Source organism: Balaenoptera ricei, chromosome 17 (assembly GCF_028023285.1).
Source record: "Balaenoptera ricei isolate mBalRic1 chromosome 17, mBalRic1.hap2, whole genome shotgun sequence".
NCBI lineage: Eukaryota > Metazoa > Chordata > Mammalia > Artiodactyla > Balaenopteridae > Balaenoptera > Balaenoptera ricei.
In genome coordinates, this window is record NC_082655.1 from 14,295,652 (window position 1) to 14,322,948 (window position 27,297).

General features: G+C 39.6%; 1 protein-coding gene across 13 annotated transcripts in view; it reads left to right on the forward strand.

The window, feature by feature from the left end:
• The window catches only part of LRATD2 (LRAT domain containing 2), a 714,718-nt gene that overhangs the window by 496,459 nt on the left and 190,962 nt on the right, over positions 1-27,297 (forward strand). For 11 of the 13 annotated variants that reach the window (XR_009498431.1, XR_009498437.1, XR_009498433.1 and 8 more), the window contains 2 exons: positions 11,237-11,424; positions 21,657-21,765. The exons of 1 other annotated variant lie outside the window; for it this stretch is intronic. The gene's annotated coding sequence lies outside the window, so the exon portion shown is untranslated. The remainder of the gene's footprint in view (positions 1-11,236; positions 11,425-21,656; positions 21,766-27,297) is intronic. One more of the 13 variants, XR_009498432.1, reaches the window with a different exon arrangement.

Here is a 27,297-nt window from a genome sequence, read left to right on the forward strand (position 1 = left end):
TTGAGTCTTTGACACGTTCCTTGAGCCAGTTTCTCCTTTCAATCATGTGGTTCCTATAAAACTCTAATTAGTGTTCTGTCATATTATCCTTAGTCCTTCCTAACTCCTTTCCCTCTCTGCTCTTGCACTTAGCTCAGAGACTGGAACCTGGTTATTTGTGAACAGTTTCCCCTGATGCTGCTAGACCACTGGATTTTCAATCATTTTCTCTTGGCATGCTCTTGTTAACTTGTGTTGAGTTTATATCCTATCTAACCCCAGCCATTAGTCTAGACCTTCCCTGTAGTCTGTTACATGTTCTCAGATGCTATATTGTCATATGGCCTGGACCATCTTCCCTCCTCTCCAGCTGATCTGTCCACCCAAGCTTGCCCTGCCTCAGTGGGCACGGTACAAGACTGTTTGTGACACCTCCTAATCTTCCACATCCTACTTTAGCAAACTAAGTCCCTTATAGACACATCCTGAGGCAGAAGGAAAAGAAACTAATCTCTTCTTCATGATCATGCACTGGTAATATTTATGGAGTGAATTTTTGTCAGAAAATCTAAGGGCACAGTGATTTTGTTGTCCAAGTTATTCCTCCTTTCCTAGGATCTAGGCAGAGAGAGAAAGAGAGGGGGAAGGTCAAAAGTCTTAGGATCATAATGACTTTCAGTTTGTGACCACATAATTTACCTTGTTATTACCCACTGTTGCTCTTCTAAACAAAAATATCAGAGTCCTATTCAAATGAATGGGATACCAATGCCTCAGAGTTTCCCTCAAGCATCGCTAGTAAAGGGGCAATCTTCAAATTTATTCAAACTGCGTATATCTCTTGAGTTTGCAAAACTGAGCTGGAAATCCGTTAAAGAAAATTTATGGGATTTTGGCCCAGGAGGGAAAGCACGAAAGCTAGGATATTCCAAACTGTGAGGAAAATCTTCCCTCACGTTGAAAAATAAAATTTTGTTTTCAACTCTTCTTTTAAATGTAGGAAATATCTCACACTATCTTTTATATCTTCCCTGTCTTGTTTTCCAATTTTATATCTTCAGATGAGGCAGAGGGTGAAAGAAAAGGCCCTAGAATCCAAGTCGATAGCCTTGGGTTCTACCTTCTTCTGATCAACATCTGAGTCTCATCTATGAGATGTAAATAATAATTTATTTACATGCCCCATGGGTAATAATGTGAATTAAACAAGGAGGGCAAATTGAAAATATTTTTACTAATAGACATATGACCAATTGCAAATTGGCATGTAAAAAAATGGTATAAATGGAAATATATTTGTATTGGATAATTAAAATTTGTAAATACCATTCCCCCCCAAATAATATATAAAGTAAATATATTTGCAAAATGAGTCTAAAATTTAAATAGAATAATAAATGTATGAGAATAGCTGAGATCTGATGAGGGGGGATAAAGGAAGAATAAGAATTGGTTTATCCTATCTAATATAAAACGTATGATTAAGCTAAAACAGACTTCTCAACTGGGGGTAGTTTTTTCCCCCACAGGATATTTGATAATGACTTTGAGACATTTTTGCTTGTTACTACTGAGCTGGGTTGAGGATGGGGGACGTGCTGCTGATCTCAGTAGGTAAAGGCCAAGGATGCAGCTGAACATCCTGCAATGCACAAGACTTCCCTGGACAACAAAGAATTATCCAGCCCAATATGCCAATAGTGCTGAGGTTAAGAAACTGAACTCAAAGTATTAAAACTGTGGTGCAGGTATGGGGACCAATAGACAAATACTGGTGCAGACTGGAAAGTCCAAGTTCAGTCTCAAGTATACACAAAGGTGTTACATCTGATAAAGATGTCCCACCAGTTCGGGAAAGTACTCAGCAAATGTTAGTGGATCAACTGACTAATGGATTGCAAGGAATAGAATTACAACCTTATTTCACTCAAAAAGATTCAACATTTTTTATCCAAGTAGCTAAAGAAAAGAATAAAGTGAATAGTAATTTAACCTTGGGATGGAGAAGCTATTTCTAGAAATAGCATTTAAGATGCAGTGTGTTGCAGTTCCTGAGCCACATCCCTGTGAAGAGGGAAGTGGGAGGGTAAACATTTCTATCGCCCAGCAAACAAAGTAAGTTTCAGCTCTGGGGAGGCTAGCTTATGGCTGCAGATAAGCAAGAGGCCTGATTAAATAGGGTTTTGTAAAAGGAGCTTAAGTTTCGTTTCTCAGTCTATGCTTTCAAACAAGAATAGAGAGTGTTCCCAAAGAGATATGGATGCTGAGGCATTAAGTCCTAGCTCCGGTGATTAGCCTCTGTCTAGAGAACACAAACGTCCAGAAGTGCACGCGTTTCTTCCCCTACTCATGACTGCAGAACTACATTTTAGTCTTTGCACCTGATTTATTGTTATAAATGTATTATTATGCCCCTTGAAAACCAAATGGATTGGGTCACCTTGATTGATGAAAGCAAAATCAACTGCTTCAGTGTCATTTTCCAAGAAAAGGGGGGTTATATTATATATGAGAAAGTAAAAGGATACAATTAGAAGGTGATCCCTGCAGCTAAAAACAGGGAGAGCTTTTCTTTAATATGGCTGCAAGTCTTCCTTTTTGTTTGACGTTTCTTCTTTAAATTCCCCATGTATCATCTCTGTGGGCAAACCTGGAGGAAAGAAGCTCAGGTCTGACCTCAGAGCTATAACATACAGAACTATATTTGCAACTATTTAGTTCCAAGGGGCCGTGTACAATTCAATCATAGTTTTGGTTGCGTTTGGAGATGCTCTTCCTAGTCTGCTGTTCCTCATTCACTTATGACTTGTGCGTAGAGATCCATATTGGCCTGTGACATTTTTCGGAAATAGAATATGGAGCCGGTCCCATTGCTAGCTGCATCACAAGTGAGAAGGCAATAACAGAAGTGGAGGATTTGGGCTTAAGAAAGCAGATGAGTTTCTCTATTGAGAAAATGAGAGCCAAGCACAGGGATGGTGGGTTATATATTAAATGAAGAGGTAGAATATCAAATTAGACAGCACAGCTTGTTGTATGAATATTTCAAAGAACATTTCTAAACCTGCAAAGAATATTTCTAAATCTTTACATATAAGTACAATCATGGGTTTAAGCATCAAGATATTTTAGGACTACAGTAAGTATACAGAGGTTGGACAAACTTTCCTTGACAATACTGTCTTTCTGTAAAAAGATTTCTCAGCCTGCTCCAATCCTCAGTTCCTTCTCTGAGTTATCCACATTACCTGCTCAATCATTTGTTTTTTACAAAATTTCCTTTATTTTTGCCATTTTAGAAGAAATTTGAATTGTCATATAACTGTGCCTGGGCTTTCCATGTTTGTTTTGAGCAAATTGAGGGCAGGGATTTTGCTTATTTTGTACCCTCCAGAGTATAAAGCATAATTAGTTCTGCCCAAATAGTGGCATTTATGATTTTAAATTATAACTGATTAATGAATCCATACAAGTGAGTGGAAGACAGAATAATATCTCATCTACCCAGAATTCACTGCTCCAGTAGTCTTATCTTTTTGAAACATATGAAAGAACCATTAGAAAAAGAAAAGCTTTCGGGCTTCCCTGGTGGCGCATTGGTTGAGAATCTGCCTGCTAATGCAGGGGACACGGGTTCGAGCCCTGGTCTGGGAAGATCCCACATGCCGCGGAGCAATTAGGCCCGTGAGCCACAACTACTGAGCCTGCGCGTCTGGAGCTTGTACTCCGCAACAAGAGAGGCGGCGACAGTGAGAGGCCCGCGCACTGTGATGAAGAGTGGCCCCCGCTTGCCGCAACTAGAGAAAGCCCTCGCACAGAAACGAAGACCCAACACAGCCAAAAATAAGTACTAAAAAAAAAAAAAATTTAAAAAGAAAAAAAAAGCTTTCAAACATCCAAAAACGATATTATGAAGTTCATTTGTACCATCTTAAATGAGCATGAAATAACTAAAGGGAAAAACCTGAGATGGTTACAGCTAGGAATTATTTTAACAGTGTGACACAGGAATTAGTATAGGGTAAATAACTTTTGACCCAGTGAAGCAGACTTTTTTCAGATAGCATGAAACCTGGATTTTTTTTTCTTTTCATCAAAGGCAAACAGCCTAAACCCCTCTCCTTGCTGCAGAGAGAAGACACTATTCCCAGATAACAAGGAGCTTTTCCAATATAATTTTGCAGAATGTACTCTGGATCGGGGGGAACCCTCAATTTTCAGCATTTTCATAGTTGTGTGCAGTAGGCAGTAGGAAAAAGAATGGCTAAAAGAAATGCAATAAATGAAGCCTCTGCTCATAATGGGTATAGGAGGAATTATGGACAAAGAGTTTGAAAATTCTCTGGAGTTAGATCTTCAGCACAGAGATAAGGTAATGAATTTTATGAAACAAAAATATCTGATGTATCTGTCATAGACAAGTATGAAACACAGAAGTGATTCAGCAAAATCAGAATCAGAATCAGACATGCATCAGTAAGAACATCCAGGCGAGAGCAAGAGAGCAATACTGCCCTTAATATATTACTGAAGGGTTCACCATCACCTAAGTGAAGAGGTATGGGAGGTATCAACCAGTTATGTTATACCTACATCAGGATATCATTGGTACTCTGAGATGGCATATCATTGTGCTTAAGTAAACCAATTAGCAAGCCATTCATAGCTGATCTTATATATTAAATTAGTCATTCTCAACTGGTTCTTTGCGTTATCTTTTAAAAGGATCAAGTAAAAAGCACTGCTCAGGTATTGCCAGAAAGAGGTTTTCTACAGCAATTCAGATCCAGTTTAGTTGCTCAGAGTGACAGAAGCTCACACATTGAGATAGAAATGACTCAATAATTTTTCCCTCTGAAGTTTATAAACAGAATGAAATTGCTATTAGAAATGCAAAGAAAAATCAAGTTAAAACCCCTGATAAAAATAAAATAAGTCAATTCTGTTACATTTTTAAACATGCATTTTAAAACCTAAATTTCCAAAACCCCTTTCTGACGTTAATATTGGTAACTAAATAGGGTTAAATTAAAAAGCAATGTTTGGGTTTGACCATCACAGAGTACGGGTCCTAGACTGCTCCCTGTCCTCCCTCCTGTAAACAACCATAAGACTGGACGAGATACATGAAGCATCTTCGGAGGAGAACTGGGAGAGCTGCGGGGTGTGGAGGGACAGGGCCAGTGTGGAACTGTAATGCCAGCCAAAAAGAAAACACATGTGGTGAGCTCAGTGCTTTCCCAGCCTTCTGCCTTGAGGAACGTTCAGGGCTGCCACATGTCACCGGAAATAAAGCCCATGGAGAGAACAGCAGTCTTGCTGGGCTGAGGAGGCAGAGATTAGTGCTGAAGGCTGTTAAAGCCACTGAAATTTGCAGGGCAGTATACCAAAGAGAAGGCCCTGTGCAGACGGAGTCCCCAGAAAGCCACAGGGGAAATCTCCATGGATCCCTCCCCAGGGCTGGACTGCACACATGTAAAGTGAGTCTCTTCCAGAGCTGAAAGGAAATACCACAGGGCTTACAGACTGTTTGTGAGTACAGAGGAGGCAAATTAGAATTCAATAACTGTTGGTGGGAATGTAAATTGATGCAGCCACTATGGAGAACAGTATGGAGGGTCCTTAAAAAACTAAAAATAGAACTACCATACGACCCAGCAATCCCACTACTGGGCATATACCCTGAGAAAACCATAATTCAAAAAGAGTCATGTACTACAATGTTCACTGCAGCTCTATTTATAGTAGCCAGGACATGGAAGCAACCTAAGTGTCCATTGACAGATGAATGGATAAAGAAGATGTGGGGCTTCCCTGGTGGCGCAGTGGTTGAGGGTCTGCCTGCCAATGCGGGGGACACGGGTTCGAGCCCTGGTCTGGGAGGATCCCACATGCTGCGGAGCGACTGGGCCCGTGAGCCACAATTACTGAGCCTGCGCGTCTGGAGCCTGTGCTCCGCAACAAGAGAGGCCGCGATAGTGAGAGCCCCGCGCACGGCGGTGAGGAGTGGCCCCCGCTTGCCGCAACTGGAGAGGGCCCTCGCGCAGAAACGGAGACCCAGCACAGCCATAAATAAAATAAATAAATAAATAAAATTTAAAAAAAAAAAAAAAAAGAAAGAAGATGTGGCACATACATACAATGGAATATTACTCAGCCATAAAAAGAAAGGAAACTGAGTTATTTGTAGTGAGGTGGATGGACCCAGAGTCTGTCATACAGAGTGAAGTAAGTCAGAAAGAGAAAAACAAATAACGTATGCTAACACATATATATGGAATCTAAAAAAAAAAAAAAATGGTACTGATGAACCTAGTGGCAGGACAGAAATAAAGATGTAGACATAGAGAATGGACTTGAGGACACGAGGCAGGGGGAGGGGAAAGCTGGGGCGAAGTGAGTAACATTGACATATATACATTACACTACACTAACTATGTAAAATAGTTAGCTAGTGGGCAGCAGCCGCATAGCACAGGGAGATCAGCTTGGTGCTTTGTGACCACCTAGAGGGGTGGGTTAGGGAGGGTGGGAGGGAGATGCAAGAGGGAGGGGATAAGGGGATATATATATACTTATAGCTGATTCACTTTGTTATACAGCAGAAACTAACACAGCATTGTGAAGCAATTATACTCCAATAAAGATCTGTTAAAAAAAAAAGAATTCAATCATTAAAAATAAAATAAAAGTATGCAAATATTTGGAAATTAAACAACACACTTCTAAATACCACATGGGTCACAGAAGAAATCACAAAGGACATTTAAATATTTCAAACAGTCAAAATGAAAAGGCAACATATCATAATGATAAAAAGGCATAAAGAAAGGTAAAGAAAAGGTAAAATTTTAGGAAGTGGCTAAAGCAGTGGTAGAGGAAAATTTGCAAATTTAAATACTTATATGTAGACCAAAAAAAAAAAAAAGCTAAGAATCATAAATGACCATCTGTCCGCAAATGATGAAAAATGAGATACCAGAAATAATCACTAAAACTTTGTAGCTTCTACTTGAATATCCTTCCCACATTATTTTTTGAAAGCAGGTCCTCTGATTGTTTTGGTTTTCTTTTGTAGAATTTATTTCTATTTTTAAATGTTCAAGAGACTTTAAAAAGACCCAAAGGCCCAAATATGTCCAGGTTTAATATAATATCAAACCAAGGTGGTATCTGTTGGTTCCTCCATTGCTAAAACCTCGATTTGATCCTGGTTAATTATACACCTTAATAATTCTTCTCACTGGATAGTGGTGATGTCCTCTGATTCCTGGCATCTTCCATAAATGGCAAAACAAAAACAACAACAACAACAACTAAGAATCAATGCTTTGTGTTTCCATTATAAAAGGTTAGAAAAAGAAGAGCACAGTAAACCCAAAGTAAATAGAAGGAAGGAACTAATAAATATGAAAACCTAAATCAATAAAATAGTACACAAACTTCACAGAAAGTAAGAAAGGCAAAAATTTGATCTTTGAAAAGATCACCAAATATGTCCAGAGTGCATATAATGTGCCACTTCTTATGCTATCTCTTACTCAGATTAAAACAAGGCAGTCCACTCTGCCCCTACCCTCAAGTTCATCATATTTGAAGTTTCACAGATGTTTTTCACAGGATGGTTCAACTGTAAAACTAGCTGAAAGTTTATCTAGTCCAGCAGTGCCTAGACCATAATAGGAGCTCGACCAATATTTGTTGAATAAATGATTGAATTATTATTTCCTTTAACAGATGAGGAGGTCCAGAGAGAGGAAGGGACTTCCCTCAAGGTCACCAGAGTCTTAAGTGGTGGATCCTGGGTTCACAACTTACTCTCTAGACTCTGGGTTTTGTCCTCTACACCAGACAATATTTTCTGCCTTAACCAGATCAGACTTTAGTTTCAAACCTCTATGCCTCTAGAGACCCTTAATAGCTAGTTCTGTTTTGGTTTTTCGAATTTTATTTTATTTTTTTATACAGCAGGTTCTTATTTTATTTTATTTTTATTTATACAGCAGGTTTTTATACAGCAGGTTCTTTTTTTATACAGCAGGTTCTTTTACTTTATTATTTTTTTATACAGCAGGTTCTTTTATTTTATACAGCAGGTTCTTTTATACAGCAGGTTCTTTTTATACAGCAGGTTCTTTGTAATTTTATACAAATTAGTGTATATATGTCAATCCCAATCTCCCAATTCATCCCACCCCCCCACTTTCACTAGTTCTGTTTTTAAATTGCCCTGGCAGCCCATCTTACAGCGACATTTCATTAACATTCTTTTTTTTTTATTTTAATATCAGCTTGCTAGCCAGGGAGTCCATTGAGAGATGAGAAAGGGGAGAATTAATGGGCCCAAAAACTAACATTGGAACTTCCAACTCCAGGCAGCACAGGTGGAGCTGAACTGTGTTTACCCACTCCAGCAGCCACCCTTCTCAAGCTCTCTCCCCTCCCTAGCACTGCTCCTTCTAGTAGATTGAACCTGTTGAACCAAATTTTCCTGAGACAGAGATCAGGTATAATTGAGACTTCCCACCAGTGGAGAAATTTCAATGGAAATAACCATGAAATTGAAATTGAATTTGAAATTGAAATTGAAATTTGAGTTTTGAAATTAAAGGAAATTTCCTTTTCAATGGAAATCACAGAAAAAAAAAAATTGAAACAGGAGGGAAGGGGGCAGGGCACAACCTTTGAAAGAATGACATAGCCCAAGGACATGACATAAACTGATTAGAACCAAATGGGTCCAAGATGGCTGACAAGTCAACTTCCACTAGACCTTGAGCCTCAGTGTACGCTCACTGTAACACATCAGCAAGCTAAATGACACACCCACAGGCGCCATGACAGTTCCAAGACTGACCATAAGGATGAAAAAAGTGGGTGGTGGCCCAATTCCTGGAAATCCCCGCCCCTTCCTGAAACAGCTGGAATACTCCTCCCACTTATTAGCCTATGAAATTACCCACCCCTATAAAAACTGGCAACCCCATACCCTGGTGCCTTTCTCACCTTCTGAGATGGCCCGCACTCTGTGGAGTGTGTTTCTGTCTAAATAAATCCACTTCTTACCTATCACTTTGTCTCTCACTGAATTCTTTCTGCAATGAGACTTCAAGAACCTGAGCTTCATTAAGTCCTGAAACCAGGTGTGTGATCTCAGTTGGAAGACTGTGGGTTTTGGCCAGGTTAGAGTCCTGGCTGCGTGGGTTCAAGTCCCAATCTGGGTTTTGGCCGGGTTCGAGTCCTGGCACGGGGTGTCAAGTCCCAATCTGAGGTGCACGGTTTCAATATTATCATAATCCAAGTAGGATCAGCAAATGGTCAGATTATAGCAACTCAGGTCAGAGGGAGGCAGGAAGAAGCCAGAACTATGAGAGAAATGGTAGGAGACTTAGGAAGGAAGTGGTTTTAGGGGCTGGCACATGAAAAGGCATAACGTGATTTACCTCGTAAACAAATATATAAAATAATAGTCAGTACTTATATAGCATGAACTATAAGTCAGGAACTGTTCTAAGCACTTTGTAAAATAAATGTTGAATTATTTAATCTTCACGACAACCCTCCCATATAAGTACTGTTATTATCCCCATTTACAGATGGTAAAACTGAGTCAAAAAACTCATTTAAATTCACAGAGCTAATAAATGGTGCAGTCAGGCTTTAGATGCAGGCAGTCTGGTTCCAAAGTCCATGCTTAACACTGCCCCCCCACACACACACACACAAAAAGAATCGCTCTGGACGTATGTATGGACATGAGCTCCTGATTAGGTAGGCAGACCAGCTCCTGAATTCTCTTCCAGAGGTTGAAACCCTGCAAAATAATGACAAACACTCATTGAAACTCAAGCTTTGCTAACAGTTAAGTGTATAGATACCAATTATATCCATTCCTTCCTTCCTCCATTTAGTCGTTACTGATCATTTGACCAATTAAGGAATGTGTAGATATGAACTAAGTTAGTGATCGGAAGGAATAGAAGACTGTTTTGGGGGAGTGCATCACAAATATTTATTTAGCATCTACTACATGCTAGTTTCACAAATTGGAGACTGAATAGGATTTAGAGAGGGATTTAGAGAATATTTACATAGTAGGTATCTGTGATTAGAAGGTATCTAAGTTCTGTGCCAGTCATGCTATGTTGTCCCCCCTCTCATGGAGCTTAAATCTAAAAGGAGAGACAAATATATATATTTTTTAACATCTTTATTGGAGTATAATTGCTTTACAATGGTGTGTTAGTTTCTGCTTTATAACAAAGTGAATCAGCTATACATATACATATATCCCCATATCTCCTCCCTCTTGCGAGGAGAGACAAATATTAATCAACTGATCCATTAGACAAGGTACAGCTGCAGAGTGAGGCACTCTGAAGGAAAGGAAGGCAAGTATTAGTGATTCACGCAGGAAGCTGAGCTGGCCCTGGGGTAGCCTGCCTCGAGAAGGAAAGGCTTGGGCTGAGAGCCCCCAAGGATGATAGCTTTCGCTGATGACACAAGAGTGATACAGACAGAGTTCTAGTCAGAAGAAGCAGCACTTGCAGAGACAAGAGGGAGCAGGCTCCGAAGCTGCAGGGTGTGTCCGCCCCACGGCGAGGCGCAGGGTGGAGGTGACTCGAGTTTGTAGCAGGAAGCAGAGGCGGGCCACGCAACATCTGAGAGCACCAGGGTCTTCGTGCAGAGGCCCTGGGAAGCCACGGGAGGACGTTCACACAGCAGTGGCATGAAACAAGCAACACCCGATGTACCCAGGGAGTGACTGAACAAATAATGAAACTCAGATCCTTCTTCCTCCTGACCTCCAACCTCACTGCATGCACACCAGCATATGAAATTCAGCCAGTAGAGGTCCTCGCCACGCCCCCCAGATCAGGACCCTCTCTGCTGGCAGAGGCTTAGACATCTAGTTACCCCACCTACTAGGTAAGCACTAACTTGCCCTCTCTGAGGCCCAAGCAACCTCTAACCCATATGAAACTAGATATCAGGACTCAGCCTAGGCTTAATAGCTGGGTAATCTCCAGCAAGTTAAGTCATCTCCATGAGTCTCTGTTTCTTGAACTGCACAAAAGGGGATTGCAGTGTCAATTGATTAAGATAATGTAGATAATCTTTCCAGCACCACCCAGTCTTTGGTATGTGCCCAATAAGTGACAGTTTTATCTGAACGCATTCATTTTGAGTGATATCATTCTCCCATTTGATCCTCACAATGTGGAATGATTATTATTCCCCCCACTCCATTTTGCAGGTGATAAAACAACCAAAACCCAGACTAGTTCAGTAGCCTGCCTGTTGCCAACAAGCGATGGAAACATGCCTCACGCCCACTTCATTCTGCTTGCAAACCAAGTGACTGCTCTCACATTTAGTTAGGAGGAGCCCTGAGAATCGTCTGTGCCTGTTGCAGACACACAAATCCTGAGGACACCCAAGCAGGTAAGAGCAAATAGTAAAACACACACACACACACACACACACACACACACACACACACAGGAGATGGTTAGCGTGCAGCCCTGCCTCTTCCAGCAGGCAGGGTCAGAGAGGGAGACGGGGTGACGCCTGGACCAGCCCTGCCACGGAGAGAAGCCTCGTGGGGGCTACGGTGCCTGCATGAGCTCATGTGTCATGAAGCTGGCATCCTGTAAGTGCGTGTGCCGACGATTATGCCGATCAACCCTGCAGGGGCCAACTCTGCAGAGATGAGACACAGCCACCTGCACGTTTGTACAGCTTCTTAGGTTGTAGGACATTTCAAGGCTGGGAAAGTATGTTATTGCTTTCCTAAAGCCTCTCTCTCTTTCCCTTCCTTTTGCAGCACACATCGGCTGTTTCTCAAGCAATTTCAATTCAAAGTAATCAGTTTGCCATTGTGGCCTAATTTGGGGTAGCCCAACCTGACCCCCAAAACATCCATCCATCCATCCAACCACTATGTACTGTGTGCTTTCTATGTGCCATGAAACCTTCTAAGCACTTTCAATATTTACTTTCACTTTCATCTTCACACCAACAATATGAAGCTTAGGTGCTGACACTTGTCTGAGATGACCCAGATGGGAAAAGGTAGAGTGAGAAATATAATCCAGGTGTCTCTAAAGCCCGTGCTTTCATCACCATCATATTACACTGTCATCCCAGCTGGTACACAGCTAAAAGTCAGACTATGAGAAGTGATAGACAGTAATACAGATACAGGAGAGAAGATGCATTTAGACAGGTGAGGCTGCAAGGCTTCTGGAGAAAACACAAGTTAGCCTTTGGAGTGCCCAGACTCACTGCCAGATCGAAAGCTCCGCAATTTTGTTCGCGAGAGAGAATGGAAGGGGCCCAGGCTCCAGAGTCGGCAGACTTGGGTTTAAGTCCTGTCTTCATCTATTACTAGCTGTGTGACGTTGGACACCTTACTTAACCTCTCTGAACCTTCATTTTGTCAGTGTGAGAGACCTCATTGACTTGTTGTAAAGCTTAAAGAAACCATGAAACTCATCTAGTCCAGTACATAATAACATAGTAGACGTTTAACAAATGATGCTTGGTTTGAGCCAACTCAAAATCTCTCGGTTATAGTAAGAAAATGGAGAAAGTTTCATTAATCAGCTTCTCTAGTGTATGCCTTAGAGAAGGCTGAGCCAAAGAAGGACTTTGCTCTCGTCCTTGTATCTCATATTACACTATTGGTCACAAAACCTATGCACTTGCACATGCACACATGTAAATACACACATACACACACAGGCCCACACACGTGCACAGACACTCAGGCACGAGAGCCACAGACCCACAGAGCAGAAGCGCTCAGAGTGCTTAGGTGCTATAATAAGCTTTCACATGGAGTTCGGTGCCATAGTGTTCTTAATTAAAATCTCTAAAAAACTCTCAGTGTTTACAATCTCACCACCCAAAGCCATATTTACGTTGTTAATTATTTAAGTTGCGGTGAATAAGAAACAATGCCCAGGCTTCCCATAAAATTTCCAAAAATTAAACCAGGGAAATGGGCAACAAATGTCATTTGAAATGGTCCTGCTGCCAGTCAATTGCACGACAACTGTAAAATAATAGGGCATGAGGTGCTTCAACAATGCCTAATTAGTAACAATATGAACATTTTCTTGGGAAAAATGGCAATTACACGGTACAAACACTTAGCAGTCATCATCAAAGGCCTTTTACCAATATTAGCTAATTCATCTTCCCCACAATACCCCAGGAGGAGGCTGCACAAGTCCTCACTGAGAGAGAGAGAGAAAGAAAGGCCAAGTAATGAAATGGCAAATCCTCTTCCTGCTTAGCATCTTTGAACTACAATTTGAAGATCTCAACATAGAAGCATCCAGGAGGGATACCCAGGAAAGGGGAGAAGGATTTTTTTCTTAATAAGTGACTTGCCCAGGTGATGTATAAGTTAGTGTGGTGAATTCTTGGCTTCCTCCTGATCTGCCATGTCTCACATCCCAGCTGCTCCTGAGAACTTCCCACCCTGAAATGCTGTCTCGGGCAGACGTACACTCTTGTACGTGTCAGCCCTGTCCCTTTTTCTATGCAAGAAGGCTTTTGATCACAAACATACTAAACCATTGGGGGAGGAGGGAGAAATATGCCTCTTTCCCTAAAGCCACACATATTTTATTAGAACACGGTTCACAGCTTTTGGTTTCAACCCAACTATAAGGTCTAGAATTATTTCTGGAATGACTGCTTTTGATTCGGTGAAAAAATCAAAAGATTTTACGAAATCAAAGAAAAATATGAAAATCAAATTTTCGTAAAATCAAATTTTACGAAATCAAAAGAAAATATGAAAAACGGAGTGAATTATATCTTGTATGTACTAATTTAATCTCCATTAAAAATTTTTGAATAACAATAAGACAGTGGAGACGAAGAAAGGGGAGAATAAAGAGGAACAGAAAGAGGAAGAATAAAAGGGAAAAGAAGGAAGACGAGAGGATGAGGAATGGGGAGGAGAAGCAACAGCAGAGTGAGTCAGGCGTGAAATGGAGTGCTTTGTGGATGTTAGCTTTTAACCAACACTATGAGGTTGGGATAATAATCATCCCCATTTTAGAGATGATGAAACTAAGGCGTGGAAATGTTAAGTGTCTTCCAAGATCCCATAGCTAGTAAAATGGTGATCCAGGTCCTGAAATCATCTCTACTTGATCCTAAATTCTTAGATTTTTCCATAACCACTGCCTTTATGATGAGTTTCTTTGCCACCTTCTAAGCTGCCTCTAAACCCTAGTTTAGTTTGAGGTCTAGTTCCAGGTCAAACCAAATACAATTTTCTTAGAGCAACACATACACTTCATGGAAGAGGATTCATTATTTGTCTCTTCAGTATCACAAAAGAGGAAATAAGACCACACAATATTGAGAGGATAAGCTTTAGGGTTTGATAAACTTAGATCCAAAAATTCTAGATCCTGTGCCTTATCTATAAAGTGAGCACAATAATAGTACCTACATTATGAGGCTGCTTTGAGGATTAAGTGAGCAGATACTTAGTGCCTCACATGTAGAAAGCTTTCAATAATTGTTAGCTATGTTTTAAACACATACTGCCATATTAATGATTGATAATGATCACTCCTTCACTGGAGGTAGCGTGCTCTGTTGAACCATGCTGGCTTGGAAGTCATACAACCTAAATTTCAATCCTGCATCATCTAATTACTCTCTATGAACCATTGGGGAGCTACTTAGCCTCTTTGTGCCTCAGTTTCCTCATTAGTAAAAACAGTGTGATCAGTGTGATGATTGCATCTTCATGATTTTTTAAAAAATTTTCAGCCTTTTTTTTTTTTGGCCACACCTTGCGGCTTGCGGGATCTTAGTTTCCTGACCAGGGATGGAACCCAGGACCTCAGCAGTGAAAGCACAGAGTCTTAACCACTGGACCACCAGGGAATTCCCTGCATGATTTTTTCAATAGATGTGTTTGTAGGGTTTGAATGAGACAATGCATGTAGGCATTAAGCCTGGCACCTGGGCAATAACAAGCGCTTGAGAAATATTAGCCAGTGATATTCATGCCAAGTAGGCATACTTAGTACACAAAAGAAATTCAGTCCATGTTCAAACCCTAAAATCAACAAAGTTAATTTGCTATTTGCTCAACAAACATTTATTGTAAATCTACTCTATAGAAGGCAGTGTCTTCTGTGCTACAGGTTCAGACATAAACAAAACATTGCTCCCAGCGGAAGTAATAGTATAGGCAAACACTTTGGGTATCAACAGTGGAATAAGGATCCTTAGATATGTGTGGACTGGGAGACTCTTCTTTTTCAGGCCATGTTGAATGAATGAACAAAGTATGTTGCAGTTCTTGAAGTCTCAGGAAAACACATTTTATCCAACTTCCTACCCAATGTAAGAGTTCATTTAATCTAAATTCTTACCTCAGTAGTAAACAAATTTTGATGAACCCTCTTCCATGAAGTGATAAGCTGTTTTTAAATATTTCTACAAACAGGAAGCTTTGCGAAGCAGCTGCTTCCACTGTCCAATAGCTTTAAAGTTCTTCCACCAAGTGATTATACGGAAACCTGGTCCCCTTGAAATGTCCACCTTTGGTCATTGTCTTTTTCTGGAGCTGGGCAGAGTCAGTGTAACCCCTTTCCAACCAATAGGCCTTTCCCACACTTCCGCTCCCACTTCTGAGTCTCTGTTTCCTTAAGTGAAACTTGCAGACGCACTGTGATGAAAACCCAAGAGATATGAGCATCTCAGTGGGGAGCTTCCAGATGGCAGGAGCCATGACTAGGTCTGTGCCCTGGTACTCAGCACCCCACAGCTTAGTCTCAGCATTTTCTCTCCCCGAAGGTCCGTGTCAGTCCTGTCCGTACTTGTGAACTGGGACAACCCTACCAGAGTCCTCTCCCTTTAATCCTTCCTGGTGGCATAACTCGTGCTCATATATTCATTTAACAGTGACTTGTTGAGTTTCCTCTATGCCTAGAAGTGTGGGTAATGGATTACCTGTCCACTTCACATTCACGGCTAATTTTTGATATCAGTGAACTATTTTCCCCCACCTGAGAGAGCAAAGTTCAGTGACGTAGACAATATAATGAGCATAATTAGGACATGAGGATTAACCTTCAGGTGGCTATCCAGAACTGTTAACATTCCCAGAAAAGTTCATTAAAACCAACTTCTTACCCAGCTGAGAAATCCCTACTTCCACATTCCTAACACAACATCTCTGAAAAGAGGGGGTTTATGAAGCAACTGCTTCTACTGCTTAATAATTTTAATGTTCTTCCATAACAGGGTGATTTGAAATTTGCCCTTGTCCCTTCCACCCCTGGTCACTGTCCTTCTCTCTCGAGCTAGAGAGACTGAACACAGCCCCACTTGTGCAAATAGATGTCTGCATGTTTGAAGATTTCTCATGCTTCCATTTGCATTTCTGGGTCTTTGCTTCTTCAGCCTAAAACTTTACAGCCCATCAACTGTTCCTCTCTAAAATGATGTTCAGATTCCTCATCACATGAATGTCTTAATGTACTCATTTTTTTAGTGTTTCTCTTAGGCTTTGGCATCTAAATCACAACAATGCCAACAGTGCCAAGCCTTTAAAGAAAGGATAGCTAATTCCACAATCTCACAGTGGAATTTTCAGTAGCAAAGTCTTCTGTGCAATGAAAAGGCCATGGGTCCTCTGGGAATCCACTTAGTGGATTCTTTGCTCTTACAGAAAAATGAAACAATGACCCTGGGAATATCTTGCTATGTTTATTGACCCTGAAGGATGCTAGTATCATTTTGATTCTGCAGATGAAGAGGATATTCACCCACACCTCATTCCCTTAAGAGTCAACTCCCCAAATGAGCCATAAGGCTAATTCCTAAAACATGTTCTTCAACCACTACCTTATGGGCCAGTCCCAATCCGGATGGCATTTGGCTTAACACTTTATTAGCTAACAGAATGGAGATCTCTGAAAATGAGACTTGTCTGGCTTCTCCTTTATATACATTTGGACTAATTTCCAGTAACCTAATTAAACCTTTCTGTGATTGACAGAAGCTTGTGACAAGCAGATCTGCTGATGGAACTAAATATTTTCAGTTTTCCCTTCAAGACAATAGACATCCAGAACAATTTTAGAGATCAGAAATTTGGTGAAAGTAGGAGATCATTTATAAAAAGGATATGAGCATGAAGACAGCATCAGATGAGGCCCCTGACTGGGCAGAGGAAGAAGCCCAGAAAATAAATGGACAGAAATGGTCCTCTATTTACTCTGCAGGAAATAAAATTCCCCAGACAAATGCACAAATACATCCTTGGACAAATACCTTTACTCTTGCAGTGAAAATCAACACTCTTTGCTGAGCCCCACAAAATAGCATGGAATGATGCAGTGAGCACTGACCTCGGAATCCATAGACGTGGGTTTCAGGACTTATTCTGCTTCTTATTGGCAAAGCATGTCAGTCTCCTCTTTTTTTCTTTTTTTTAAACTGAATACTTTTAAATATATATTTTTAATTTATTTATTTATTTATTTTTGGTTGTGTTGGGTCTTCGTCTCTGTGCGAGGGCTCTCTCCAGTTGCGGCAAGCGGGGGCCACCCTTCATCGCGGTGCGCGGGCCTCTCACTATCGCGGCCTCTCTTGTTGCGGAGCACAGGCTCCAGACGCGCAGGCTCAGCAGTTGTGGCTCACGGGCCCAGTCGCTCCGCGGCATGTGGGATCCTCCTAGACCAGGACTCGAACCCGTGTCCCCTGCATCGGCAGGCAGACTCTTAACCACTGCGCCACCAGGGAAGCCCTCAATCTCCTCTTTGAACTTAAGATAATGTTAGCTAGTTGCTTTCCAGTCTCAAGAATTATTGAATGAGCTTCAAGTTATATGGGTGGATGAAAAGGCTTTGTGTTACTGTGAAATGTTATAGAAAGGTGAGACATTAATAACACCAAATTCTGCCTCATATAATTATTTGTACACACTTCCCACTTGAATGCAAATGCTGAACAGCAGGAATTGCTGTCATCTCAGCCTCCTCTGTATCCAGCATAGTATCTGTCGTAGTAGGAACTTGCTAAATGTTTGCTGAATTGAATTCCATGGAATTGAATTACTAACTTGCATGGTCTTTGAGGGCAATTGTAGAATCTCACTTTACATCATCACCATCACCTTGCTGAAAGCTGACGTGAAAAAGTATGCAATAAATGGTGAGTGAATGAATGAATAAATTGAGAGGACTTGAAAAGATGGTTTCCAAATCTGAGTGCACTTTACAACTACCTGGAGTGCTTTTAAAAATCAGTCTCTGGGACGCTGCCCCACAGATTGATTTAAAAGTTCCCCAGGATATTCTAATGTACAGTCAAGGTTGAGAAATAATGACTTTAAACAATAGGAAAATATAAGGAAGACATCACCTTCCCTTTTTTAACTACCTTAGGATTTAGATTCTTAAGTGGAATAAAGCATTCTGAAAGCCTATGGCACTCTAAAATGGAAAAGTGGTGTCATTACTGCTTTTTAGAAAATACTGTCAAGAAGTGGTTTTCTAGACTTTTGCCTGATGGACCTCTTTCTTGGCAGCTACACCTTGGCAGACATTGACCTCGCTATGGCTGAGCTGTGAATGCAAGATCAGCCACCAAGGCAATTGCTCTGGACTTCTGCTTGGCCCTAATGTTCTGGGAGGCTGCCACCTTGTGGTCAGTCTACAGTGACCATTATAGCAGCTTCCTGAAAGCTGGCACAACTCAGACTTCTGTAAGGTTTTCTCTTTCTCAGATTACATGCAAAATCCTAGTGGTATATATATTCTGATATTTCTAGAAAATTAAATAAAGAGGAGAGGGTTCTGGGTGCTCCATGATGAAGAGAATGCTGTAGATATTAACAACAGGCATGATATAGAGGTTATATGAGCAGGTAATTTGTCTATCACTGTTGAATAGCAGGCGACAGAGGTCAAGAGAGGACAATGTACTCAATAAGAAGCTAGGATTCATTTCCAGGGGGAAAGTATCGGCTCTGTCAAACCCATTATAAACCTTTATTTCCATGAGGAAAAAAAGTAGGACAGTAATATGGCCATAATTCCCATTTCACAGGTAAAGAGACTGAAGCTCCAGGAGTTAACTGTCTTTGTCAAAGTTGCATGGCCAACTACTAGATGAATTTAAACTGGAAACCAACTTGTTAAGCCAATATCTTCTGAGAATGAGATTTCTTTTTATCCTAAAAAGAAAAGTTCGGGGGAAAATTTTAAATTTCAAGATTGGACTAAAGTGTGTGTTTGTGGGAAACAAAACACACATACCCACACATTTTTTAAAACCTCATAAAGAGGACTAGTTGGATGATGGAAACTTCTACTTCATGAAAAATTTTGCTTTGTAATACTATTAGGGAAATGCATTTTCTTCAAAGACACAAACTAATTCAGACAAACATCTATATTTTTTCAAGTCCTGTCAGACCTGCTGTAATGAATAGATATGACTCCCTGGTAAAGGCACCTGGAATCTAAATATGAAATATGAATTATATTCTGCACACCAGCCTGATTTTTCAAGCAGATTAAATGTATGAGAAGTGGAAAAGCTGTCCCTGTGGACATACAGACCTGGGTTTGTGTGTCAACTCTTCCACTGTGAACTGCAAAATCTTGCAGAATTTTCTTTAACGCCCTAAGCTTCAGTTTCCTCATCTATGAGTAAGAATGAGAATGACAACTTACTAATAATTCTTATTGCTGTTAAAGAATGTACCCAGACAGAGGTCCTAAAATGGGAAGCACCAAAATATTAAATGAATAAATGAAGAAGAGTTTCCCTTATCCTATGATTTTTGTAGAATGTTTGGCTAATTGATCACATTGCTAATGAGTGGGGTACAAATTACTTCGGTGCTGCACCACTCTAGATGTCCAGGATTTTATAAGGGTTCAAAAAACAAACCAGTCACATCATTAGAATAAAATATAAAGGGATATTTTAGGCAGCTAAGAGGAGTTGGGAACTTTGCTAAATGGGTCAGTGCAGTCTTCATAGTGGGTTAAATTTCACATTTGGACCCAGTTTTAGGAAATAATTTATTGGAATAACAGCTTTAGAAAGCAGCCCTGTACTCAGCTACCAAGAAGGCTCTGTTTTTTGACTTCTGCCTGACTGGGTCATGAGTCAGCTAAGAAACTGGGCATCAGTAACCACAGGTCATGCACTCAGAAGTCACTGTTGATTTCAGAAGCTGAGAAACAAAGACCTCCCAAAACATCTCCAGGCCAGACACTAGACACGAGATATTGAAGAGGAAAATTTCTATTGAAACTAAGAAACCTTCCTAAGGGCTACCTATGAAATGCTTTGTCTGTCTTCCGTCTTTGAATATAAATGCTTGTATTAATCTTGTTACTTTTTTTCCCTCCAGTATCTAGTAGAAGGAAGAAAGTACCTGAGTAGTATCTATATTTACACAACACATGGGGATGGGAGGACTAGAGATAGATGAGCAAAGTCTTTAAAAATGAAATCATTACTGTTTTAAGAATGGAGTCTAGACTTAATGACTTAGAATAGTGAAAGCTATTGGTCTTCAATTCATTATCAGGTAATTTTAAAGGGAATAAGGCATTGCTACAGCATATCAGGAAATGTCAATGTCAGCAACGCAAAAGATGCTCAACTATGCCTTCTGTTCTAAACTGGCAGAGTAGATACTTACCTATAAGAGGTAGTTTGAGGAGCACAGGATAACCACAAACCTCCTTAACTGCAAAGGATTTCCCTACCAGAATTCTACAAAGCCTGACATTCTTATATTTTTCCAGTTTAAATGTTGTCCCCAAAAGGACTCTATCAAAAAGCAAATATGTTTCCTTGGGAGAAACCCTATTTGGCCTGGGTTACTTTATCATGTATAGAGAAAAAAAAAAAAAAACCCAAAAAACTTGAAGTAGAAGAAATTGAGGAAAGTGGGAAGAAAGGGAGGAAAGAGAAGGAGGAGAGGCAAAGAGGCAGGCTACCAATATCTATTCATCCAACCTCTAGAACAGTCTGTCCAGTATGGTAGCCTCTACTCACATGTGGCCATTTCAATTTAAAGTTTACATTAACTAAATTAAGCAAAATAAAATATTCAGCTATTCCATAATGTTAGTCCTATTTCAAGTGCTCAATAGCCCCATAAGTTTAGTGGCTACCATATTGGTCAGTGTAGACAGAGAACATTTTCATCATTGCAGAAATTTCTGTTGGACAGCACTGCCCTAGTGAGTGACTCTTACAGAAGACCTTATCACCTGTTTCAGAAGTGACAGGCTTAAAAAACAAAAAAAGCTGAGCACATTGTGCTAGAGAGAGGGCTATATTATCTTGCAGTCCTTCTTGGCTTTGACATATAAAGAACCAAGAAGCAGATATTTTGTTGCAGACTAAACCTATACGGGGAAAGGACAGGATGGGTCACAGAGAAAAACATTCAGACATAACAAGTCCAAGGCCTCTTCCTTAGCAACCCCGAATGAGAACAGTTCACCCGTGGGCACTAAATGGAGACTGATATTGAAACACGCTTTGTTCTGTAGAGCTAATTGACTCTAACCATGTGTTATACACTATATGAAGTTCTCATGGCAGAGTGAGATCAGCCTCTCACAAATTTTCTTTGTCATCTCCATAATTTCCAGGTTGTAGAACCCCTCCATATATATTCTATAGCTGGGGCAGCTGCTACCTGACCACAAGAATTACATAAGAATCAAGATTATGGAGGCTAGAATTTTTTTTGTAAAAAAGGTAAGTAATCTGAATTTGAACCCTGATCTATATGACTCAGAAATCCAAACTTTTAAATCATACCATGCTGCCTCTATGAGAAGAAAAAAATATCATGAAAGGGTTGTTTTAGCCAGAAATAAGTGCAGGGAAGACCACAATAACAGGACCCTCTGTATTGCTTTGGCGATGTTGGGGAACTCATGGCTTGATCATAGTTCCAGTAGGCTCAGCACATTTATGGTTTCTGTGAATTTCAGTATCCTCTTCTGTAAAGGAAAGAGGTTGGACCAAGTGATCTTGGACTCCTTTCAATTCTACATAATTGTTGAATACTCAAGATTTCTATAAAGTATTCATTGTAAAGCCTCTCCAGGTGAGGATTACTTTATTATCTAGTAAAAATGGTTTTATGAGCATATATTATTTTAGTGCTAAGGAAGGACATCAGTGCACATTAGCCAGCCAAAAAATTGATAGTTAACCAATTTACTCAGTAGCCCATTTCTCCAGTACATGTGGAGCCTTAAAAGGATTTTTTTAATTAAAAAGAAATTATTTTGAGAGATAGAATTATTTAAAATTTTGCATATAGTTGTCATCTTCATGTGCATGTGTGTTGATTTCTACCCCTCCCATTCCCCCAAGCTAAACATGTTTATGCTTGAAGCTGCTTTGTGAATCCCAAGAAAGCATTTGAAGAAAATTAAAAATCTCTGCCAAAAACTATAACCATCACCGAGCTTGGTCATAAACTTTAATTGGAGAACTGATATTACGTATGTATCTTTATTACATTTTGAAAGCATGAGTAATATATGTAATCGTCCAAGGACTGAGCTATGAACATTGCTTTATTATTCAAACATAAATGAAAGTGTGCTATATTATCAATTAGTGTCCAGCTTCTTTGGAAGAGCGAGAATAAAATCTGTTAGACCTCAGCTGGTGATTTACGTTCTCAAACATCTTTATTCACAAGCCTAAAAAGCAGGCTGGTAACAGTTGCCAAAGCAGTTGCCAAGACAACTTATCTCTGGATTTAGTATTACTGCATCACGAAAGACGCCTACGGGGAATTTAATTAACGCCTTATCCTCCCTTGGCCAAAAAAAGATGGATTTTCCTTTAACTCAAAGTCCCTAAAGAATGAGATTCAATAGAGTCAGGGTAGACACAGACATACAAGATAGACACACAAATTCACAGATGCTGGGATTTAATTATAATATAATGAGGCTAGTTTTCAGGCAGGGTTTACATAGGGTCTGCCACAGTAGTTCATATGTGTTTATTGAATGAATGTGAATAGATATGTATATACATATATATAGTTTCTTTATTCATTCATTCATTCATTTTCCTTCTCTCTCCCTCTTCCAAAAAAGGAGTAGGCATTTTAGAGAAAGTTAATTGAAACAGAAAACTAGCATCAACGGCCAGATAAATCAGATAAAAATTTGATAAGTATTTTAGAATTGTTAGAACTGTTTCATAATTGGTTCTGAGCTTCCAGGTAACCATGGCAATAACGGAAATGGAACAAAGTGCTTGGCTTACATTATTCCTCACAGAAAGGAATGCTTTTACTCTCCTAAATTTTAACATCGTTTTGGGGGGTTTGTTTGAAAACCATGGATATTTCTGACTAACGTTATAAAATTCCTAAATTAAGTGCCATACTTTGTACATCATGCTCTACATGTACTTTTGTCTCATTTAATCCTCACCACTCACCTGTAAAGCCCAATATCTACTGAGCTAGTAGGAAGTCCTGTTTAATTGTATTAATTAGTATATACCTGGATTATACTTCCATTTTACCCACATGCTGCTCCTCTAAATTAATGTCCAACCCCATGAGATGTGGGGTTGGGCACTGAGCTTTTGCACCCTACAGGTGGTCCAGGCTTTGGGTATCTTTTGGGCACTTTTTCCCCAGAATGGGCAATAATTGGGTGTCTCCCCTTTCCCAAATACACATTATGAAAGATCTGCATTCACATGCTAACAATTCCAGAGTTGCATAGTGTTTTGTGCTTTTAAAACATATTTACGTGCTTTAATCCTCACAACGAAGAAAAGAAAGGTAAATACTGTTTCTCCATCTGTATGCATTAAGAAATATGAGCTGTGTTAGAACACAAGTTTTTTGATCCCTACTCTTAGCGCTTCATACTTCATTTTTCTTTTCTTCCTGTGTATAATCTGGCAACTAAATCGTAATACATATACTTCCAGCACATTGTTTAGCTCATCAAACCAGTCATTTGCTAAATAGGAAAACAATGATTTAATACAGCATCATGATATTCCTAATTGTCTGCCTCAGGGTATAATTTTGAGCTAGCCAAGTTTTGTCTACCTATCAGGTAGTGTTAGCCCTCCGACTTTGTTCTTCATTTCCAAAGTTTGTTGCTGTTGTTGGCTAGAGATAGATCCTTTTGTATTTCCATAAGAACTTTAAAACCAGCTTTCTTATTTCTACCAAAGAGCCTGCTGGAATTTTAATTGGGGTTGTGTTGAATCTTTAGATCAGTTTGGGGATATTTGGCATCTTAACAGTTGGAATCTTCCAACACATAGACAAGGTATATCTCTCCATTTACTCAGGTCTTTTTAAATTTATCTCAGCAATATTTTATAGTTTTCAATGTACAGGTTTTACCCTGTACATTGTTAGGTTTATCCCTAAGTATTTTCTAATTTTATGCTACTGTAAATGACCTTTATTGCAACTTCCAAATATTCATTGCTAATATATTTAATTACAATTTAGTTTTATATGTCAATCTTGTAACCCAAAACTTTTCTAAATTCATTTATTAGTTCTCATTTTTTTGGTAAATTCCATCAAGTTTTCTACATAGACAATAAGGCCACCTACACATAAAGACAAGTTTACTTCATCCTTTCCAATCTGGATGCAATTATTTTTGTTTTTCTTGCCTAACTGCACCAGCTAGAAACGCTAGTACAATGTTGAATAGAAATAATAAGAGCAGATATCCCTGTCTTGGCTCTGATCTTAAGGGGAAATAATTCTGTCTTTCACCATTAAGTATAATGTTAACTGTAAGACCTTTTTTCACATAGATGTTCTTTATCAGATTAAATTTCCTTATTCCCTAGTTTGCTGAGAGTTTTTATCAGGAATTGATGTTGCATTTTTCTCTGCCCTTGTGTAGTTTTTTCCCATGCATGCACTGGTCAGAACTCAGCTGGAGACTAAAGAAGGTACCCTCTGCAGTTTTTTGGAGTTCTTTCTGTATGTTTTCTCTCTCCAGTACTTTATTTTGCAAACTCCAGCCACTTTGGCTTTCTTGGCCTCCCAAGTCCATTTCCCCAACACGGGGGAGACTAACAGGCTTAGCCTGGGCCCCTTCTGCCAGTAACATAACCTGGAAACTCTCTAAGGCAATAGTCTGGGATAATTGTAGGACTCACCTCATTTGTTTCCTATCTCTCAGGGATTATTGGGCTTTGTTGTCTGATGTCCAATGTCTTAAAAATCATTTTTTCATATGTTGTGTCCAGTTTTTTAGTGTTCCTGCAGGAGAGTTAACATAGCCCTTGTTACTCCATCTTGATTGGAATAGTTTCAGAGCATGACTAGGACCCTGAACCTGGGTTCTCTGCCCCTGTAGCCTTGATTTCTTCTACTCTTCCCTATAGGTACAACCAGTGTCAGTGTCTGCTACATTAGTGCTGATGCTGGGAATGCTAATTTAATTTTATACATTTCAGTAATGCTTAACATCTAAATATTCCGAAGACTAACTGTAATATAAATTGGGTTGTTCAACGGAAATTGGATGTTTCTTGCCCTGTGTTACATATTACATGCTTATACCAGATGAAGAAGGGGCAATGATAGTTCCATTATATATATAATCATCTTCACAAAGGGAAACCCATCAAAATTTGGATGCACTGAATAGTCACCAAGATTGCTATCATCTTTTGTCCTTCATGTGTTACTGGACAGGACACCTTTCCAAGGTAATATCTCTGTAGCAATGGTATTGGTCACTCTTAGACGTGTTTTAAAACACAGCTGGGTAGTCATTTCCTCGTGATGTCGTCTCATAAAATTCTAGGCAGCTTTAATTGCTCCCACTCCTGAATGCTAATCAGGCAGGTCACATAGCAGTATTTTGGCCTTCTTCACAGTGTAGAAAAACGTGTATTTGTATAAACAACACCTGTATCAGTGTATTCTCATGTTAACTTTCCCAGGTAACCAATCTTATGGAAATTATTAATTTGGCATATCTATTCCTCCTATTCAGTTACTCTAGAAATATTCAGAAATCTAGAATATATGATAATTTACATTACATAATATGCATATATAATTATGAATACATTTATGATTATGTAATTTAAATATACATTTACTATGAATGCAGTGTTATTTCTTTTTCTCTGGTATTCTGTTTGGGAATATCTGAAAAACAGATAACTGAGTTATATTAAGTTTAATTAATATTAAATAGCATTGAGTTGGCAAGTCCCATTTCCTATGTTGGCAAATTTCTGATTTCATGAGTATCTAAACTGGCTTACAAATGGCTGAATATGTGAGGAGTTGTTTCCATTTGGGATTTTTTTGGTAATGAGCACACCCTAATAATACAGTTACAATTCCTTAGGATTGTCTGGGTACCCTCTGATTTTATGACACTGATTTTTAGGGAGCCTAGGAAATCGCCCTTGGCAGGACCTAATCCCTCCACACAAATGTTAACTCAATGAAACTTTATCCCTTCATTCTTCAAATCATCTTCTAAATTACTCATAGCCTGTCAAACAATGTACAAGCAAAAAATTGGAATTTTGTTATAGTTCAACAGTTTGATTTTAAGCCTAAACGCTATGCTTTAACTGTGAAGTTTGACTGAGAAGGATTTAAAAGGATGGGTGGGCTTTGTGTACACACACAGCCAAAACTAAGACTGTTCCACCAATATTAATAGTAATCTTGACCATGTGCAAACCCACTTGATGATAAACTCAACCCCCTATAACTGAGGTTTAAAAAGAAGAATGTCTTCTTATAAGATCCAGCCCAATTCATTGACAGAAGAATCCTACCATAGAAAAGGGTAATCGTGGATGTATTTTATCTGAAAGAGGCGTTAGATATCATCTAATGCTGTATTTCTCCAATTAGTAGGGGAGGGGGGTGATAACCAGAATTACCTGGGCTGTGAGGAAGAGAATAGAGGAGAACTGAGCATATATAGTTTGACGAACCCCCAAGAGAATCTTTTTAACCTTTCATAATTTATGAATCACTGATCCAAACAATGCTTTATAGCTCTGGCTACCATTCAAACCATCTGGGGATCTTTCAAAAATCCTACCATCCAGGTCACATTACAGACCAAATTAGAATCTCTGGATTGGACCCAAGCACGAGTGCTTTAAAGAGTCTTATATGAGAGGTTAGGAATCCGTAGGCCCACAGGTAGGGGAAAGCTTGCTAACATTGGAACCAGGATAAGTCCCCAGCTCACATTTGAGTAGCCACAAAGAGCTACTTCTCCA